The sequence below is a fragment of the Orbicella franksi genome, chromosome 10 (genome assembly GCF_964199315.1).
Source record: "Orbicella franksi chromosome 10, jaOrbFran1.1, whole genome shotgun sequence".
NCBI lineage: Eukaryota > Metazoa > Cnidaria > Anthozoa > Scleractinia > Merulinidae > Orbicella > Orbicella franksi.
Window position 1 is genome coordinate 7,082,892 of NC_138154.1, and position 20,601 is coordinate 7,103,492.

General features: G+C 38.7%; 2 pseudogenes; both read right to left on the bottom strand.

Moving 5' to 3' along the window:
- Positions 1-8,277: 8,277 nt before the first annotated feature.
- Positions 8,278-8,925, bottom strand: LOC145500015 (uncharacterized protein KIAA1958-like; annotated as a pseudogene).
- LOC145500016 (uncharacterized) lies at positions 8,835-16,906 on the bottom strand (annotated as a pseudogene).
- Positions 16,907-20,601: the final 3,695 nt, after the last annotated feature.

The window sequence follows — 20,601 nt, forward strand, 5'->3', positions numbered from 1 at the left end:
GTTGGATTCCCTCACTAATTATTATTATTATTATTATTATTATTATTGTTATTACTTTTTGACTTGCTTTTATGCAAATGTTACTGATATGGCTGGTAAAATTAAGCTTGTCATCAATTTCAACTCCAAGTAAGGTGATTTGGAAAGTGTTGCTAATGATCTGATCTTCAATCTGCAGGGCTTCAGTCTGTTTATCTGGGTCAATGTTTCTTAGATTAATAGTAAGACATTGAAACTTCTCTGTGTTGGCAAGTAGAAAGTTATCCCTGTACCCTGACATGGCTAACTTTACTTGATATTGTAACCTGGAAGATGTGATGTTGTAGTCTGACCCTGTTACATATAGCTGATGGTCATCAGCATACATGAAAAGGTTTGTGTCTTTAACCAACAAGGTCATGTCATTCTGGAATAAGTTCCATAATAATAAACCAAATGAAGATCCCAGAGGACAACCTCGTGACATGTTAGACCATTCACTTCTAATAGTGCCAAGTTTTACATGACTGTATCTGTCATTCGGAAACAATTAAATTAGATCCAAGGATTGACTAGTAAACCCATATGCTTTGAGCTCCTTGATGACTAAGTTGTGATGTAGAGAGTCAAAAGCATTACTCATGTCTGTAGATAGAATGGTCACTAATTCTTTTCTGTCGATAGAGTGTTTCCAGTCCTCTGTAAGTCTTACTAGCATGGTTTCACAACTGTGATTCTTTCTGTATGCTGTTAATCTTGGAGATAGGGTAGGGTCAAAACAATGGGTTATTTGTTTGCTAAGCAGTGATTCAAAAACCTTGTCAATAATTGAAAGCGTCATGATAGGTTGATAATTTTCCACATTATGCTTGTCCCCTTTCTTGAAAATAGGAGTGAGTTCTCCCCTTTTCCATATAGCTGGCTAGTTACTAGTTTCAATACATCTGTTGTAAAGATTCGTCACTGATGCTGCAATGCCCTCTGCAACTTTCTTCATTAATTTTGGCATTAGTCCAGTGTCACCACAAGATTTTCTAGGGTTGAGGTTTTCAAACTAATCTTGTATGTCTTTTATTTATATGTTTGAATTGAAATGAAGATTACTATAGTTGGTTTGGATCATTTGAACATTACTGTGGTTGTTAAAGTCATTTTCAGTTAAACTGACCACATGGTTACCACTGATATCAGATGCAATATTAGGAAAATAGTTGTCAAGAGTCTCAGCAACTTGCTTTTGATTTTCAATAATGCCATCCTTGTGTTTGCTTTTAAGGAATATTGGATTAGCATCTTTTGTTTTGTTGGTCAGGAAAGGTCGAAATGTATCGAAAAAGTCATGTGGTTTGGACTTCATTTCTTCAGACTTTTTGTACCAGTATGCAGCAAGAGCTTTCCTTTGTTCAAGAGTAGCAATATTTTGATATGAATATTGAATGGCATATTTCCTCTTGTTTCTAAACATAAACATAAACATAAACCTGGATGTGTAGGTAGCTTATTGCAGTCCAGATATTCAGTCCTTTTGTGATGTTGTGAATGGAAAAGCAAACATCACAGCAGGGAAGGACAACTTCAGAAGGCAATCATGATGGAAACAAAATGGAGCAAATAAATATCCATGTGAGTGGTGAGCATCTAGTGTGGAAAAGTGGTCTAAGATGAAAAATAACTTCATCCCGGTCTATCTCTGGCAGATGCTCCTTTACATTTTGGTTGTAGGAGGGGCATATTCCCTATGCTTAATTGGTATTATTACGTGGCTGTGTTGTGATGGAAACTTAGTTCACACATGTGCTCTATGCACGAGTTCTTCCGCTGGTAAATACTGGACTAAATATGCAAACATCATTCGTGTCTATGGCAACCTGGTTGCTTCTGGAACTTTTAACAAACGGAATCTTGTCATGTAGGTGATGTATGCGTAGAAGTAAAAGCATGGTGTTCGAGGGATCGAAGAAGTGTGTGCCATCGAAAATCGGTTGAATTCTTTTCGAGTTTGAAGAAAAAGTGTCGCTACGGTGGATTCCAATGACTACACTTTGTGGAAATTAACTCAAATGTATGATTGCTATTTGTGAAAGGCCTGAATTTTTCCCAGCAAAACTGGTATGGAAGGTAAAGATGTCAACCTTCCTAAATCAAAAAGCGAAGAAGGTATTTTAATCCAAATTATTCTAAACTCCGTTTCAACGGCTTTTGATATTGTAAGTGCGACGGTTGTGCGACTTCATTTTGAATTTTCTTAAGGGACAATTGGTGCCAAAAAACAGTTATATTTGATATATAAGGCAAAATTTAGGCTCTAAAAAGTGATTTTCTCCAAGCTCACATATTAACCCTTTGAATGCCAACCCAAGTGTAACCCCAGCAACCGGTGGCCATATTGAATATTTCATAGAAATTTATTTTTCATAATTTAAGCACTGAAGCTCCATTGTCACTAGAAAAGTCAATACCGTTGAATTTTTTAATGATCTAGTGAGGCAGTCACGACTGGTATGGCAGCATCTTAGAATTTATGATAAAACCTTGATTTGTGCCAGTAAACTTTTTTTCAAACACTCTGCATAAAACACACAAGTATTCTGCGTACCATAATATCATTCGCTAACTCTAGAATATTCAATAGAGAAAAAGTTGTGAATGTTATGGCTCTTCTCTTTCAGTCAGTTATGCTGGTGGCCATCTTAAATTTATAATGAGGCGATGAATTTTCTTCCTAAAGCTATTGTAAACAGTCTATGTCATTAGATTCTTATTCATAATGAGGAAAACAGAGTTTAGGGGCTGCTGAGGTCAGCTTGTCTGTGGAACAGTCGAAAACATGGTGCAGCACAGAGTCCTGTTTTCTCAGGGAAGTCCCCACATTGATATCTGCTCTCCTTTCTCCTTGTTTCGCATGCAAACCACACACCTTCTGGGGATTCTGTTTCATGGGCGTTGGAGGTATAAGTTCAGGGAATTGGCGTCCTCACAAATGATCAGTTGCAACAGGAGCAGCAAGATCTGTATCAGCTGCAGCAAGAAGTGATGAAATTCTCTCCATCTTTAATTTCAAGAAGTGCCTTTTTGATGTCAAATTTATTTTTCAAAAGGAAGGAATACAGAACTGCTTCCTCAATGAAGTGAAATGCTACTTTGTCCATTTCATGGTTCTTTCAGGCATTGCCACATGCAGCTGTGGCATTCTCATGCAGATAAGTAAACAATTCCTGCCTGGTGTACCAGTTGTCCACATACAGCATGTAGCTTTTGTTTAGCAGGGTTTCCATCAGCCTGGGAATGATGGCTCCATTTTCCCCAAGCCTTCAGACTAGCTGAGGGTCATCATCGTTTCTGTTGGGTTCTTTGCCAAGGTAAACAAAAGAGTTCCATAGATACCCCGAGTTCTCACACAGACTAAACATCTTTATTCCAAGTTGTGCCCTTTCATTGGAATGTACTGTTTGAATGACAGATTTCCCTTCCATAAAAGGAGTTCCTCATCAATGGAAATGTGATCCTCAGGAATATACACAGTTTTGAATTTATTGACCAGGTAGTCAACAACAGGTCTGACCTTGTATTAAGCGGTCACAATCAGGATCATTTGAATCAAACTGGCTGTTCTCAGCAAAGTGAGGAAATTGGATAATGCTATGAAACCTGTTTCTGGACATCACACTATTGAAGATTGACCCCTTGAGGAGAGGATTTGTGCTCCAATAATCAGAAATTTCTGGTTTCACTACAATCCCCATCAGCAAGGAAAGAGCAACAAACTGCTTCGTTTCATTCAACAACACCATTGCGCAAACCTGTGTACACTGAAGCTCCATCAGAACCTATAGAGACTAGTCCATTTCTCCAGTCATTTACTCCAACTTTAAACATTGCTTCATCAAAGCTTACAATCACACCATCTGCTGTCCCATTAGGTAACTCCACAGTGTTTAGGTACTTATTAACCGGTTTGCCATTACAAAGCATTCTAACATAGATTATTTCCAAAATCTTTGTTACTGGAGTCAGTTCCACCATCACCCATCAATGAGAAAAAACATGGTTGAGAATTATTCATTTCCTCTCTTACTTCAAGTTCCATAATCTCTGCAATTGCCTCAAATTCATGGCAACATTTGTCATTTAAGTATGTTTCTCCTAAAGTAACACCATTCTTTACTTGAAGCATACACAACTGATTAAAGTCCGAAAATGGTTGCTCATTTTTAGCAATATAATAGGCTGTATTAAATGGTTTGACTAGGTTTTCCTCAGTAATCACATTAAGATTTCTTAGTCCAAGGCGTATGGGAGTTGACGTTGGAGCTTCTTTAGCTTTCTGAGCTTCCACACACTTGGTATGGCGACGGCTTTGATCCTGCTCTTTAATACTACTCACATGAAAGCTTTTACTTCCGCTGAAGAAGGAGCTATTCTTGTCAGCTATATTAGGAAAGTCTCTGCACACTTTGCAATGCATCTGTCCCTCCTTTTCACTGTAATCCAACCATGTAAACTCTGAATGCCACTCTTTGAAATCCACCTCCAGTCATCTTTCTCTTCCGTTCATATTTTTCCTGTGACGTTGACTCTTTCTGTTCAGTTCCTTCTTGGCTGTCTGCAGGAACAGCACTTTGAACTTCATCAGGAGTGCGTGAAAAACCAAAACGAAAAAGGCTCATGATTGTTGATCGATGGTAGACTCCTCAAAATGGCCGATCACATTTCTCATCCCCAGACCTACTTGCTATTGCATCATCCATCTCAAACCCAGTCTTCCTATACCAGGAATATGTCTGCAGATTTTGTGGATATTCTTGCGTTCCGAAATGGAGTTGTTCTTGTATATTTATTTAGTTATTTATTACCATTTATTTTTTACCTGGCTGTTTTAACACCAAAAACTACTTTCCAAACTGTAGAAAACCACTTGCCTTATTGGGCAAGTATTTTTGGTTGATTTTGTTCTTTTACTTTCCACTCAACTTATTTTACTCTCCAATGGTGAATGCGTAAGTGTTAGTGTCGAGCCCTGACTCTTGCCCTGACAGGACCAGCTCTAGCAGCATCATGACCACCTCTTGCAGGACCTCGAGGGTGACCTCTTCCTCTCCCTTGGCCTTCATTATTAGCTCCCACAGGATCCTATTCACTTTCACTGTCGCTTGCATCAAGCGGGTCATCTTCTTCTACACTTTGACCCTCTTCCTCATCATCTGACTCTGAACTCTTTCCACTGTATTCCGAAACATCTTCACTTTCTTGATCACTCTCATAGCAAAGATGAGAGTCCCTATCTGTGAAAATTTCTGCTAAAACTTCATCTACATTCATCCTACATGGCCGTGCTGCCATGTTGGATTTTTCTTGAAAATCAACAAGGCCACTTGGGTATAATGTAGTGCCCACATTCGAATTCTTTGGTCAGTAGACTCTTAAGGTTACTGTAGACCTTCAAGGGCCTATTTTGTTCAAAACTATTTTTTTACACCAAATTCAAGACTTTTACTTTATCTGAATTTTCCAAAAAAAATTACTTCAAAAACTTACAGGCGAACAAGTTATCCTCAAAGACCTAAATTCTTAAAACAAGAAAATGAACCGCAAACTGTGATAAGCCAATTAAAATGCATCAAACTTTGAGTTGAGCGGTAACAATTTTCGCGGCAACTGATCTCATCCACGGAGTTGTATTTCGCTTCTTTTGTTTACGTCTTGCAATTTCTCGCATAGAAATCTTCGCTTTTGTTGATTGTTTTCGTCTCTTGTTGTGAAAGGCTAGGTGCTTTGCATTCACACATTTAAACGCAAGTGCAAGTCGCAAGCGAATGTTTCGTCGATGCCCTGCTCTAGCTTCTTCTGGCACAAAAGTTGATTGCTGCGGAATTACCCTACGAATTTAATCGCTGATATCTGACAAGGCAGCTATTCCAAACACTCCTTTCCGATGCTTTATAGATCTGGATCCGTTAAAGAGAGGAGATACTGTGAGACTGAAACCGTTCCAGTTGGGCAAGCACAAATGGCAGAAAGGAATTGTACGAAAGCAACTGGACGAGAGAGCGTACGAGGTCGAGACACCTTACAATGTTGTACGTCGCAACCATGTTCACCTACGTTTGACAAATGAGCCATCACCGCCACTGATAGACGAGATACCTAATGAGATATCTGCTGAGGTACCAGAGGTGCCCGCTCCCTCTTTTGCACAGTCGTACAGGTCGCAGACAAGTTCTTCTGGAGAAGTTAGTCTACCCGCGTCGAGTCAAGGAGGTTCGTCTCCGAGTGACTCGGAAGTTCCTTCAGTTGCTGTGATGTCACCACCCAAGCTGGTGCTTAGATGATCAGTGCGTCGCGACGTCCACCAAAACACTTAAATGACTTTGTTTTGACATGAAGCCATGAACACTAAGAACACTCAAAAACACTAAAACCTTTACCGCATTATCACAGAGCTCAGTTACTTTCTTTATCAATTCATGCTTGTTCGTATTGTGTATTTATAAGCCAGTTTTCTTTTCCTTATCCATAAAAGGGAGGGTGTTATAATATGCATTAGCATGTGCCTCTAGGGACCTGTTCCCGTGGTGCCTCAGTCTAGATCTAGTTAGTATTCTGTTATAGCTTGAAGTTCAGTTGTAATCGCATGGAGCTCAAGTAAAGTGTATTTCGTTTTACTCTGTGTGTGTCCTTCGTAATATTACAGAAACACCACAATCTACCTCCTCCAATCTACCTTTCTGCTTGTAATTTCGGAAGTTTTCAAACAGGCTCAAGGAACATCACTTGGTAACTCGCTAGATCTGAATTATGTCTAAAGAAGAGGCTCGAAGAACACACAGGTTTCATTATTTCAGGTTATTTTACTCGTTCAGCTCCCATTCTTGTCCAGAGACAAATGCTCAGAGGAGCGCGGACTCTGGGGACAAGAATGGTTCGGCTCCAGGATTGATTCAGATTTGCTACCTTAGTAACCAGAACTTTGTCGGAACATCTGTGGACATCCAGTTGACGTCAAATTAAAACTAAACATGTATGGTGAATACACGAGAAATCTGATACTCGCTCTCGCTAACGCTAACAAAACTCCAACTGAGATTGTTATCATTCTTCAAGAAGAGAACATTGCTGTTGTAAGAACAACAGTCGCTAGAATTATATGTCGAGCCAGGGAAAGAAAGCAAGGACAGCAGCTTCAAGACTGCCGTGGGCGACCACCAAAAGCCAGTTCACCTGTGAAGAGGAAAATCGACGAGGTCTACAGGTGGGATCCCGAGGTCACGGCTTCTGAACTGAAAAATGTTTTAGAGAATGAGCTTACTGGCATTAGAATTGGAGTCAGCACAATTAAGAGGGCACGGAAGGCAGCAGGCTGGATCTGCACACAGACACGTTATTGTCAAATGGTCAGAGACGCGAACAAGATCAAGCGTTTGGAATTTTGCCGGAAGATCATAGAAATGAATGATGATTTCGGCAATGTTATATTCACTGACGAGTCCTCCATTGAAATCGAACGAGCAACAACGATCCGATTCCACAAGCAAGGAGAGATGTACAAACCAGTTCCAAAACATCCCCTTAAGGTCCATGTCTGGGGTGGAATAAGCAAGCACGGGCCAACAGAACTGGTAATTTTTGAAGGCATTGTGGACGCTGTACTTTACTGTCAGATACTGGAAACATCGCTCCTTCCTTTCATCAGAAACACGCTCCCTGCTCACAGATTCCAGCAAGACAATGATCCAAAGCATACTTCACGGTACGCGAAGCAGTTTTACACTGACAACAACATAAACTGGTGGGAAACATCGCCTGAAAGTCCGGACTTGAACCCTATCGAACTGTTGTGGCATGAATTGAAATGGTACATTCGCAAACACATAAAGCCAAGGATGAAGGAAGAACTTGTTGCTGGGATCTGCGAATTCTGGACAACAAGAGTGACAAAGGAGAAGTGTCAGTGATACATAAACCATGTTCGCACAAAGGTTGTACCAAGAGTGGTTGAACTTCAAGGCCAAGCAACCGGAATGTAAAATAGCTCTTTTTAGGAGTTCCACCCTGCATTGTACTGGGTAGGGAAAAACCCTGTTGGCGACTTGATTACCGTTTGTTTAGAAACACGAAATATTTTTTCTGCGAAAGTTTTCTTTGTCTGCAATAATGACTCTGCAACAAGTTCTAACAGAAATTTACAACATCGGAGCCATCTCATTTGTTTACACACGCAGTCTTAGTGGTTCAGTGTGAGGTTTGAACGAAAGTTGTCTTCGCTCACTGATCCATCAGTGGCAAACATTTTAGGCAGGATTACCCTGATATCCGGCAGTCTGAACCGGTTCTTGTTTTGGTTTGTCTTTCATTACATTCCAAATATTCCTTGCCGTCAGCTGTTTCCTTCAACTTTACATCGTCCCAGCACATGCCTCTATGTTCTTTGCAGCCTCTGAGCCCAAAATGCATAGTGCTGTTTAACCAGAGTGTGTTTAACAACGCTTCAGGATTTTGTGTACCGAGGAGGCCTTTTTCATAGAGTGTATTCAATTCATCACTGGTTAAAGCTATCGAAGCGTTTGGCCTGTTTCCTTTTCCTTTTTTCTTTAACCCTTTCTGTTTGGACAGGGGGACTTTTCTTGTTTTCTCAAATACGAGGTCATTCATGATACTGGCAGAGTAGCTGTTCTTTTTTAGATGTCGTTCAAAACTTGCCAATAGACTTTGGAGTGAAGAAGGCTCATAGTCTTTCCCATCTTTGGTTCTGATCGAAATGATACACTTGCAGATGTATTCGTTTAACTGCAATGCTGGAATTTCTTCAACTTTTCTAAGTTCGTTCCTGGTTCCTAAAAAGGTTTGCAAAAGTTTTACAACTCATTGTGTTTTTTGTAATGTGGCTTTGTTTTCTTGTTCTGCAATAGAATTGTCAACTGAACTGACGTCCACAAACCTTTACGACATCTTGAAAATAAAAAGGCGGCTTGCCAGTTTTTGTGCCAAGGATGACGTAGCTTGCTGTATGATCACTTTTCACTAGTGAAAAACATCATTCGTCCAATCAGACGCTGCGAACAATGATTTTTCATTAGTGAAATTTCATTGTTCGCGTCGCTGATTGGCTGCGACTAAAGACAGAACAATTTTTCATCACTGTCATCTCTGTGGATAAATCTCAGTACTTATAAAATAAAAAACATTTGACACGTCACCACACAACCACACTTTAATTCCCCTTTTCTCGGGATTGATGGGGAGATATTGTTTCGTTGCTAGTTCCCCTTTAAAGTGAGAGATAGACATGAGTTGGCGTGTATTTATGCGACAATTGCTTCATTGAGGTTTTGGAATGGTTGATATTCTTCAAGAACTTTTTGTTGATAGCCTCAAACAAAGGACCAGTTTTGAATAGCTAGTCATGGTTAAGGTGTCTGTGTTGAGCAGCCTTTTCATTGTCATTGATATGAATTACTCTATGCATTACTTCTTGCACATAAGGAACACCAACAGCTGCATCCTTTGACCAATACAAGTCAGTATCAGGAAGCTTCTTGATACGAAACAGAATGTTGGGGCCAAAGTGAGCTTAATTTGTTCCATGTTAGTTTCTTGCAATCTTTGATTTGGTTTATGCGTAATGCATAACCTCGTGTAGCAATTGGTTTCTTCCACAAAGGCCTCAGACACTTCATCAGAGACAAAAGGGTTGAAAAAGTCTTTTGCAGTGCTGTCTACTGGAATACTACTAACAGCTCCTGTTCTTGATACGAAAGGAGTTGTGTTTACCGGTGCTGGATCACGACTCCATCCGTCTTCATTGCCTTCATCTTCCGAGAAAGATCATCAGTATTTACATTTGAAATGAAACTGTCGCTTTTACTGCCACTATTGTCTCCTTCTTGGTCTTGAAAGTCCGATTCATCAGAGTATCTACAGCTGCCATTTCGCAGATTGAAATAGTAATATAGTAAATAAAAGTAGTAAAAAATAGTAACTGATGTGAACAAAGTCAGATTTCTCACATATTTTGTATAAAACCCATTCCATTAGCCTGGCAAGACTTGATCTGACACTTCATCTGATTGGGTGATAGTGCTTGGTAACCATTGAGCAACAATAAAAGATGGTATCTGAAAGAGTGCTGATTTGTACTTTTCCGATTTCAGAGCTTTTACAATGAAGTGTAAATTCACATTCTTAGGCCTTATAGGATTAAAATCTTGACTTAACACTTGCCTTGGCACTTTGGCTTGATGGCAAAGGATACAGCCATGGAACTATGTTCAATGCATGGTACATAGTAAAAACAAGCAAAACAAAAAGATGTGGTCACTTGTTTTTATTTTTTAATTGTATTCTATAGCATAAGATTAATTTAAGTTAACTTAACCTATGTTGTTTCAAAATTAACAGTAATTTACCATTTTACCACAAAAAATTTTGCAGGGCAACTTGGCATAGTGTTGAAGAGGAGGACACGGATGTTAGCGATAGACCAACATCTTATCCAGTGGAGTTAGAAAGCCTGCTAGACAACTCAAACAACCTAAATTGAATTGCTAACTTTCTACAAGGGTAAATTTGCTAAAGCTGCATGACACATAGACAAGTTAAGCTATTAGCAACTGTAATAGCTGTACCATATGTTAGCTTAGATAGTGCTATCTTGGACAAACTGAAAAGCAACAGCCTTTTCATCATGAATAAATAGTGCCGCACTGTTTTTTTTTTCGTTCTTCTGACATGAAGTTGCTGCTCAATGGTGGGAAAGGGATGCTGGTCTTACATTCTTACAGGGTATGGCTGTCCAACTCTGACAGGGTCATAACTGCAGAACAATTAAGCACCTTCTGTGGCATTCAAATAGTGCTGTGGCAAAACACAAAAGCTTGGTCCAACGGAGGGACAGGTGGCTTCCAAGCAGAAAATGAATGGCTAAAGTTAAAAACGTGTGAGCCACAGCCAGGGAAATATCACTGCAAGCACTGCTACCACTACAGCCATTGTTGCTTGACTTGAATTCTGCCAGGAATATCCAAGTAGTCATATCACCATCGAAAGAGAGAACTGGTATAAGGCGGGGTTTCACCTGAAAAAAGCACACTTTTTGTATCTTCAGTAGCTCTAACAGTTTTAATCCAAACCATGGCAAACTATATATCACTGGAAAGCTTACGAACCAAAGATTCTAAAAATGGCTGTTTTTGCGTAACAGCAAAAGTAACTTGACACCAGGCTGTCAAAAGTACCACCTGCAGTGCAAAACCCATGGATTTCTCTTTATAAATTTGATAGAAAATAAACTTTTTATGTCATTTCAAAGAATAAGAACTAATTGTTGATATGAATGAAGGATTTTACAAAATTATAACATCACACACCAAAGGAACCATCTCAAGTTACATGCTGAAAAACTAGGTGAATATTAATTGGTCATTTTTTCCCCAGCAAGCCTTTGGAAAATTCCTTCATTTATATCAATTCATTAAATGAGCACTAACTGTCCTGAAAATTTCAGGTCAATAGCTTAAATCCTTCTTTAGATATCTTTTCTCAAAGGTGAAAATCTGTCGTTTTGAGAAAACAGACTTAAAGTTTATAACAGATTATATATTATGATGAATCTTGAACAAAAACATCAATGGTTGGAAAACTAGTCAGATTTAGTTTCTAGAGGCAACAGGTAACCAATCAGAATCCCCCAGCCTCATAAGTAATTCCTTCAAGGTCCTGAAGGACTTCTTCTCGTCGTGTGCGAACAAGTTGGACTGCCTGGCGGCACTTCTTTTCCTTGGCCGTAGCTTGGTTGTCTGCTTTCTGCAAACGCTAGTTATCCTTTAGCCTGAAGGCATGGCTGGTGTGTGTCCCACCAGAAATTGAAAGTTTATCCATGATGTCCTTTGTACATTCTGCTCCCTGGTCCCACGAATGCATCTCTTGAGAAGTTTTGTATCACTCAGTGTCATGAATGATGGCCTTACAAGTTCAAGAAATGCCTCAGGCAAACACTCGTCATCTCTAGGTGCTTGTCCCTGTTGCCTGATCCTGTTGCCACTTACACCATGAAGTTTCTCCAACAGGACAGAAGTGGTGCTGTTTAGCAGGATCCTGTCCCTTAACACTGTGGTTAAGAGTTGCTATGATATTCTTCTTCATGGTATAGATGGCAACATCAACTTCTCTGTCAGTTGGATTGGACTTTTTTTAGAGTATTTTGACGTATTGTGAGGCCATAATATTTTTGTAGCTTCTTAATTTTGGTTTCAGTGAGCCTGCCATGCCCCCGTATGGGTTTGCCATCCTCCAGTTTGCCTTTTGTCCATGCTTTCAAGTTTAAAAGGTGTTTGCCCATCCTCTTTTGGACAACACAATCCAACTTAATCACCATTCTTGACAGTGTTGAATGCTTTGCTGTCCCCGTCTGAGACCATCCACTTGTATCTCATGTTATGCATTTCAGTGGATCTTCTCCAAAGGATAGAAGCTCCTTCAGCTTCCATGGCTGGTGAGCTACCATTAAAATTAATATCGCACTCACCAGAGGCCACATGTTCTCTCCTCCACTCCTGAAAGCTCTTGTCTTCCCCTTCAAACTGTGACTCTTTGCGAGCACACTTTTGGCAAGCTTTTGACAAGACAGCGTAGTCCAAAACCTCACCACTGTCTACTGAGATTGCAAAGACTACTCCTGTTAGAGGTAAAGCCTTGCTTGGCTGAGGTGCCATCAAAGCTAACAGCTGCATCCAAAGTCTCATTAATGTCAAGCTCCGAATTTTCATCAAGGGTGATGTTTCGTAGCCTCTGACCTGCACTTTTGAGCTCTTCCATTGCGTAATCTTGTGCAATGCCTAGGATGCGGTCTACCTGTTTGTAGTAGGCACTTGTCGACATACAAGGCATGTTCATGATTTCACAGAAGGATCCAAGCCCTTCATAACCAGTCCCCGATTCCAGAGAGTGGAAAACAGCTCTTTTGTTTACATCGATGGACTTTCCCCTTTTTGTGATGTTGGCAGATGTCTGGAGTGAAGTGCTTTCATTACAAGCACTGCAAATGAGGAAAAGGTCAGACTTTAACCCTGCCTGACCACTTTCAGTTTCTTGAAGAAACAAAAAGACATACAGTATAAGACACTGTTTATTTGAAATGTCTAGTGTGGCATCTGTTGTATGTCATTTGAAAACAAAATTCCTAGTTCAATAAATACAGAAAAACAAGTGCCAAAATATTTAAGCACAAACAACAAAATCAAAGCGACAAAATCACGAAGTTAAATTATACACTGAAATCGGTTTGTTTTTCAGCCCAGAAGAACAATCAAATGGTTTGGTAAAATCTGTCAAGGTAATTTTTTCACCTTCTTCACATTTGTGTGCTGCAGAGAGCACTGAAGATAGACTTTGCAAATCAATTAGTCTGTAGCCAGTTGCTTCGCATTGCCCAGTTGATTCTTCATCCGAGCTATTCAGTGATTCTTCTGTTGAATGGAACAGCTTCATCTTCTTCATCAATGAACTGAGTGCTTGATCAGAGTCCTCAGAGTCTGAAGCGTCAGCTCCCTCGTGAGAGGTCCTCGGTTTTGCTCGATCGATTTCTACTTCTTCTGATGCTTTTTGTCTCCAAATTTTTCCCTTTTTTACACCCACCAAATCCTTTTCCTTCCCTTTTTGGTCTGTAGAGGCTTCTTTGCCTTTTCCCAGCCATTTACAACAATATTTTCACTACTCTTGAACACACGTATTTCAAAAAGTGATCTCAACCTTCGGTTTCAAAATTAAATATATTCCAGGGTACAATTCGCAGTATGTTCCGTCATGTATGTGTCACCAAGTATCTCATTCGTGTTTCCTCAAGAAATCAGTCAGAAAAGGCCATAAACAGCCAAGAAAAACAAAAAATGCTATTATCATTGCCATGGTAACACATCCCCAGATTTTCACCTCTTTTAAATTGACTGTTAATTTACAGCAAAATGGTAAGAAAAACGAAAAAGTCCTTCCCCAATGTTAAATAGTCAAAGTTGCAATTTTGAGAAAAAACAAAAATTCATTTTTTCACAAAATTCAGGTGAAACCCCACCTTAACTTTCAACGAGGGCTCTGGTAATATGCTATCAGGCTTATCCACCCTACTGTCATCCCACTCCACCTCACTCAAGTCAGAATCCTCTTTACTGTTTTCAGAATGTTGGTCATTGGTGTCCACAAAATTTGCAGTCGTCTTTTGTAGTAGCTTTTAACATCAAAGAGCAATCTTGGACTTTGCAAAGGCCAGCCCTTTTGCCAGTACCTTCTTTCTGAGCACAACATGGGATCGTTACTTTTGCAGCAATATTGACCACTCTGACAAACAAGTCAACAGTCATTTTTTGAGCAGTCAAGAATAAACCCAGACTTGCCTTTTCAACACGAAAAATTATTGCAACATTTTGGATATTGTGCCACTTTCATTGGTGTGATCTTCCTTATTTTGAGTATATGCTGATTACCATTGTTGTTATTCATAACTTTGTTGAGAGATCCCTGAATAATTCAGAACAATATCAAAAAGCAAACTGTAGCAATCATTCTTGCCAAGCAGTTATTGAATAGTAGCAACATTCATAACATACAATACCTCAGAAATCCATCTTGAAGTTTTCTCATTTAAGACATTAACAATTGGAGAATCATGTTGATCCTTATGAGCGGTCATCGCCACCAAAATCCTGTTTCAAATTCTGTTATATGGAACCTGCATGTAGTTTATAAATTCTTTGCTGAAAATTGAACAAACAGAATAGAATTTATGATGAGAGATTTGAAATTACACAAGCAGAATGGAATTTAAAACATCATGAACACCATGCAACAGAAATTGGAGCAACAAAACAGAAATTGATACTGTTCAAATTTCTGTTCTGTTGATCAATGAACCATGTGGAACCTGGGAAAGACCCAGTTGGACTTGATAATGCATGAATATTAATGCAATTGTTCCTGCACAAGGAAAATTTATTCTGCTTTGAAAATGGATGCCATCTGACATTCAACCATTAAAGCATGCATAATAATTATTGATCTGTGAATGGCTTAAGTATCCAATTACAAAAGGTTGTAATTTGGATACATGTAATTGGACACCCGCATGATTGCATGCCAATTACATGGTAGATGGGTAGACCTTATTGCATTGTACTTTACACCTGTACAAGTACTTTAAGTACTTTAGTGAACACATTCACAAAATAACTCCAACTCTGAATAACGTCAAGGTACACAGGTACAATCTATAAACTTCATTTGAAGAAGCTAGTCATAAAATGCGAGGAGTGACAAATTTGGTTGCTTTTTTTGCTCCAAATTAGCTGAATTTTTGCATGTGGACCTCATTTCAGCTTAAAAATATTGCCCTGTAATTTATTTTTTGCTGGGTTGCAATTTGTTTTTGAGAAATAACATATGCAAAAAAGGTACTTTTCCTAGCGGCATCTTTTTGTTGAATGTGAAACAAAAGAAACCTTTTGTTTTGCTGGACAATGAAATCAACAAAGCATCACATTAACCACTCATTGTTCATGCCGATACAAGTATTCCAGTCATAAAAAAGTTGCTTTTATATATGTTTTGTGTTAGTACAGGCGATTAAAGTGCTACGCAGACTGAGAGCTGGTACAATTATAGTGGGTCGAGTTCGACACAATGCCGCCCCCTCTTTTTTTTTTTTGTTGATTTCTCCTCTTCTTTTTGAAACCAAAACATTTAAATAGCCTGTACTGTCGAGGCTGCTAGTGCTAAAATAACCCATTTGAGTTCGCATCAAAATACACCTTTGATTAATAACTTTCGATGTGTATCGAAAGATTCACCCATTTATCGATGCCCTCGTCGATAAACTTCTCAAGGTCTCTTTTTAAAGTGAAGTTTGAACATTTGAGTGTGAAGCGTTTTCAAAATGCAAATATCAGTGATGCTAGTTGTTCGAGCCAATACAAGTATTGTATTTGTAAAATTAGAGACATTTAGCACCAGGTTTTTCAGCAAAACCCTCTGACGGCAAACATGAAGAAATCACGTGATTAGGCTCTGAAGTGACGTTTGTGCTTTTGAACCAGTGTTTTCAACGCGAAGAGGTAGGTTTTCATGGGTCATTTACGGCAAAGTTTTGAGCCCCATATTTACATTTATGTCACGTACACAGACACGAATCACTTAGAGTAAGTTCTTTTTTACATGTTAAGGTGAAAATTAGGGTGAAAGAGGGGCCACTGGTGTAATTGTTGTTGAATGAAAAATAATGCTACTGCTGTTCACATATTCAATATGGTGGCCACAGCAAGTGAAAACATATTTGGCATTTTGCTCTTGGTGGGATTGTTTGTTTAGTGTGATCTAACTGTTGTGTATGATTGATGTTTGAGGTTATCCAAGGAATTTCCCGTTAAGAAACACTTTCTTTGCTGAGGTGGAGACCTAAAGTGTACAGTATTAACCAGTATCAGTGAATTCTGCTAAAAATGTTCAGGGCCGTAGCCAGTATGAGGCAAACCGAGGCACTTGCCTCTGAAAAATTTAAATTTGGGTTATTTTTTATTTTTATTTTTGTGTCCATTTGTGTGTCTTGGAGAAAATATTTAGCTGTGTAATTTCACATAAGATATTTTAGCAATTTTGACAGGTTCCTGTAAGAGGCTATAGCTTGAAAAATAATCGTAAACGTAACAGTAACATATATGAAAGTCTTTTTTCTGATGTTGCCTTGGCTGGCTACTGCTTTGAAGTTCTTAGTTACTTCATTAGAATTGAATAGTTATGAGTGTTCATCGTGTCATAATTTGAATTGAAAGATAATTACATTGACAACCACATTTTTATAATAACTGAAACTCTTTTAATGATTTATCGCTCCCTTATTCTGCCATATTTATCCTATGGGATTTGTGTATGGGGTCGTGCAGCCAAATTGTACTTTCAAACTACTTGATCTCCAAAAACAAGCTCTTCAACTGATTTGTTTTGTGCCCAGTGATGCTCATGCTAGTCGGAAATTTTCAAACGCTCTTTTTCAAGAACTGGAGCGATATTATGGAATCAAATTTCTCCAGACTGGAGAGATTTATCTAAACCAATCTTTAAGAAAAAAATTCATAGATTTTTATTTGAGACTTGTTCAGATAGGGATGACTATGTTGAAGTTGACACACTGACTCGAGTTCTTGAATTTAGTTCCTGATTAATTTCAACCCATAGTTTAATTTATCTCTAGTAGATTGTAGCTCCTAGTGTCAATCAAAATATGTAAATGTACTTGTATTAAACGGTTTTGTAAATCCTTCTATAAGTAGTTGCATAACAATCTTATCTATGTATTAACGGTCTAATATAAATATAGATGTGGCCCTCCTAGATTAGCCCAGGCTATCTGCGGGTTCGCACTGTTGCTATTGTCAAGCTCTTTTAACTTAATGTGTATATATTTTCTGTAAATTTGTAAATATGCCAGTCAGTAAAGTTGTTGTTGTTGTTGTATTGCACCACATTTTAGCAGAGTATCATTTTGCAAGTAAGCCACTGCCGGTAGCAGAGGCTTTTCACAAATTACCAACTAATACTATTGTAGGTTGCATAAAACACAGCGAACAATTTTTTTAAAGTTTTGCTTTCCCTTGGGATTTGTGGTACCCTGTCATAATTTTTCACATTGTTAACCCATTGACGCCTGAATGAAATTGCCTGCGACCCACCCCTAATTCCCTGGCGTTTTTTTGAAATATTTCTGAGTGAGCGAAAGCACAAAAATAAACAATATGCGCAGTAACCGCAGACACAAGATCAGGTTTCAAGACATCGTTTATTTAAAGTTGAATAATTAAAGAGCCAAAATATTAAAAAATATTGACAAAAAGAATTCAACCTGATGTGTAAAACTGATAAGTGAACAAGAAATTGCATTATTTCTTTTTCGGTGCGACAAAATGTCCCACAGAAGCTGAGAAAATTGACTTTGCGAAAATGAGTTAATTATTGACTTTGGAGGACAAAAAATGAAACCAAATTCGACAGAATTTCATTCTTGCACTATAAGGGCTAACATTTGAGAAAAAAACGAAAAATAAAAGCGAAGAACTCATGTAAACTCAATCTGAAAACAAGAAATCGAGTAATTTCTTCACCGTGCGATGAAAATATTACGACGCTGCGAAAGAAAGATGAAAGTCGTAAATCAAAAAGACGACAAAAACAAGCGGATTATTTTGAGATCAGTCGAATTTCAACTGTGTTAATTAGTGGCCATTTAGCTCTTTTCTCAGCGGTTCTGTAGTAGCTGAATAACACTCCAAAAAATATTTCAACGAAGCGAATAAACCAAATAAACAAAGTGCCTGGAGGTTGCCATAAATTAAATATGCAGAAATCCAGTGTGCAAATTACTGTTCGCTTTTAAAACCTAAAATTCCCAAATACAGGGAACTAAATGAAAGAAATATGAAAGGAAGTTCAATAACAATAAATTTTCATTCAAGCTGAGGTGAAGAAACCTATTTAAAAGCAAAAAATTGTTCAAAATTTCGCAGACGTGCTTCGCTGCATGAACCTCATGTTCAAATTATTCTTCACGCTAACGCGAAAGCTTGAGTTCTGGCCAACCGCTTTTGCAGTCATTTTAACGCCCGTGGCTTTACGAATCGTTTCAAAAGTTGAATTCAACTTCAAAGTAATAATGTACATTACCATTTTTGTTTCTCAAGTCCGAAAAGTTGCTTTCAATCTGCAATCTGTCGTCAAAACTTACTCGAAAGCGCTCCAATCTTCATGTTTTCACGGCGGTTGTAGGAAGAAAAACTTCTTCACCAGAAAATTTTGAGGACTCTGTACTCCTTGATCCTCCATTCTGAGGCCACCTAAACATTGATTTGTATTTTTCCTTTCTATTTTAAAGCCCAAATCAGTAATTTATCCGTGTCAGGAATGAAAACAAAACCTTGGAAGTTTTTAGATTTGGCCCGCAACGCGCCATGATTACCTGCATTTTTCGAGCATGCGATTTTAGGAAGAAAAGCCGTCTTTCTAGGACCCCTAAAGTCCTCTAAAAATATGCTCAGAAAGCCCATTCTGATTGGTTTGTCCTCAAGAACAATAGAACAATAGGAGAACCAAAAAGTCTTTAGGGAGGGTAGGAAAGGTAATTGTCACCATGTACTTTTTTCGGGCAGTTACGGGCGGCACAGGGAAATGGAGGAGTTTTTCGCACGGGCGGTTACAGGCGGCACAGGCGTCAATGGGTTAAAATAGATAAAATAAAGGTAGTTTTTTAAAGTTAGTTTTGCTCAATGACTGAACAAAATCAAATTTAATCGTTCGATTAAGTACGATGAAAATATAGTTTGATTTCATTCGATGGGATACCACGGGAAGATTAACCACCTCACTTCATTTCACTTAACGTTTATTGTGCAACCTCTTAGAAGATATAAATGGACGTAGACCATAGTCTGGAACAAGAGTTTCTTCGCTATTTTTGATGTTCACGGTGGAAGAGAGACACTTGCCAGTTGTCAATGTTTTGTTTCTTAAATTTCTCCCTGGTCAAAGGGGCTGAAATTTCCCGTACGAACAGATCACAAAATTGCTCTCGGTAAGCGAGCCAGCCCAGTTGCCAGGCTCATATAAAGAGGCCCCAAGTCACTTGATTCGCCAATGTGCATGTGTACATGAAATATGCTCCCATATGTAATGGCAACTACATCGTAAATGTACTTCACACTGTTCTCAAGCTCAGTGAAATCACAATATGTAAGAGCCAAAGGAAAGAATCACTCCTCCTCCTACTCCTCTTCCACATTCAAAGTGGCAGAACGCCCTCTGGGGAGCTAAACCTCTTGAAGCTTTAAACCCTAGGGACCTGCTGCAGGCTGACTTCGTCCAGCCTTTCAGGAGGCCTTTGCCTTCCACATAACCAAAATGTTAAAAGATAATTCTTAAAAGATCAACAAAGATCGCTTGGGTAAACACGGCCAAACATGGATCAGTAATTGATTGCGATAATCATACAATTTTCCTATAAATAACCAGATGATATATACCGTTTGATTTGATATCTGTTGGCGGATTTTACAAAACAAGGAAAAAATTATGGTATTCATTGCCAACGAGCAGCCCCACAGAGCTGATACAAGTATTGTATTTATAAACTTAATGCTATTAGGTCATGTTGTCTTCTTGGCACAAACGAATAATGTGCCGCGCATTGCAAAAATTGACATTTTGTTGTGAGACCGGTTTGACACAACGTCAGCCCGTTTTTTCCTGTTTATTTCTCCTCTTCTTTTTGAAACCAAAACATTAAAATAGCCCTTACTATTGATGCTACTAAAATAAACCGTTTAAGTTCACATCAAAATCTACCTTCGATTAATAAAGTTCCAAAGATTTATAGACCGATTTAAAATTCCATCATGCGTTAATAAACTCCAAGGTCTTTAAAAGTGAAGTTTGAGCATTTAAAGTGGGCAGCGTTTTCAAAAAGTGAAATCTACAACTTGAAAAAGGCAGTGAGCTTTACACTACAGAGAACAATGAAAAATCGGACAGCGACATGTAATTGGCAATAGTCTAGAATAGTGGAAGGATTGAATCTAATAAGCGTGATTCGCTTTTCTT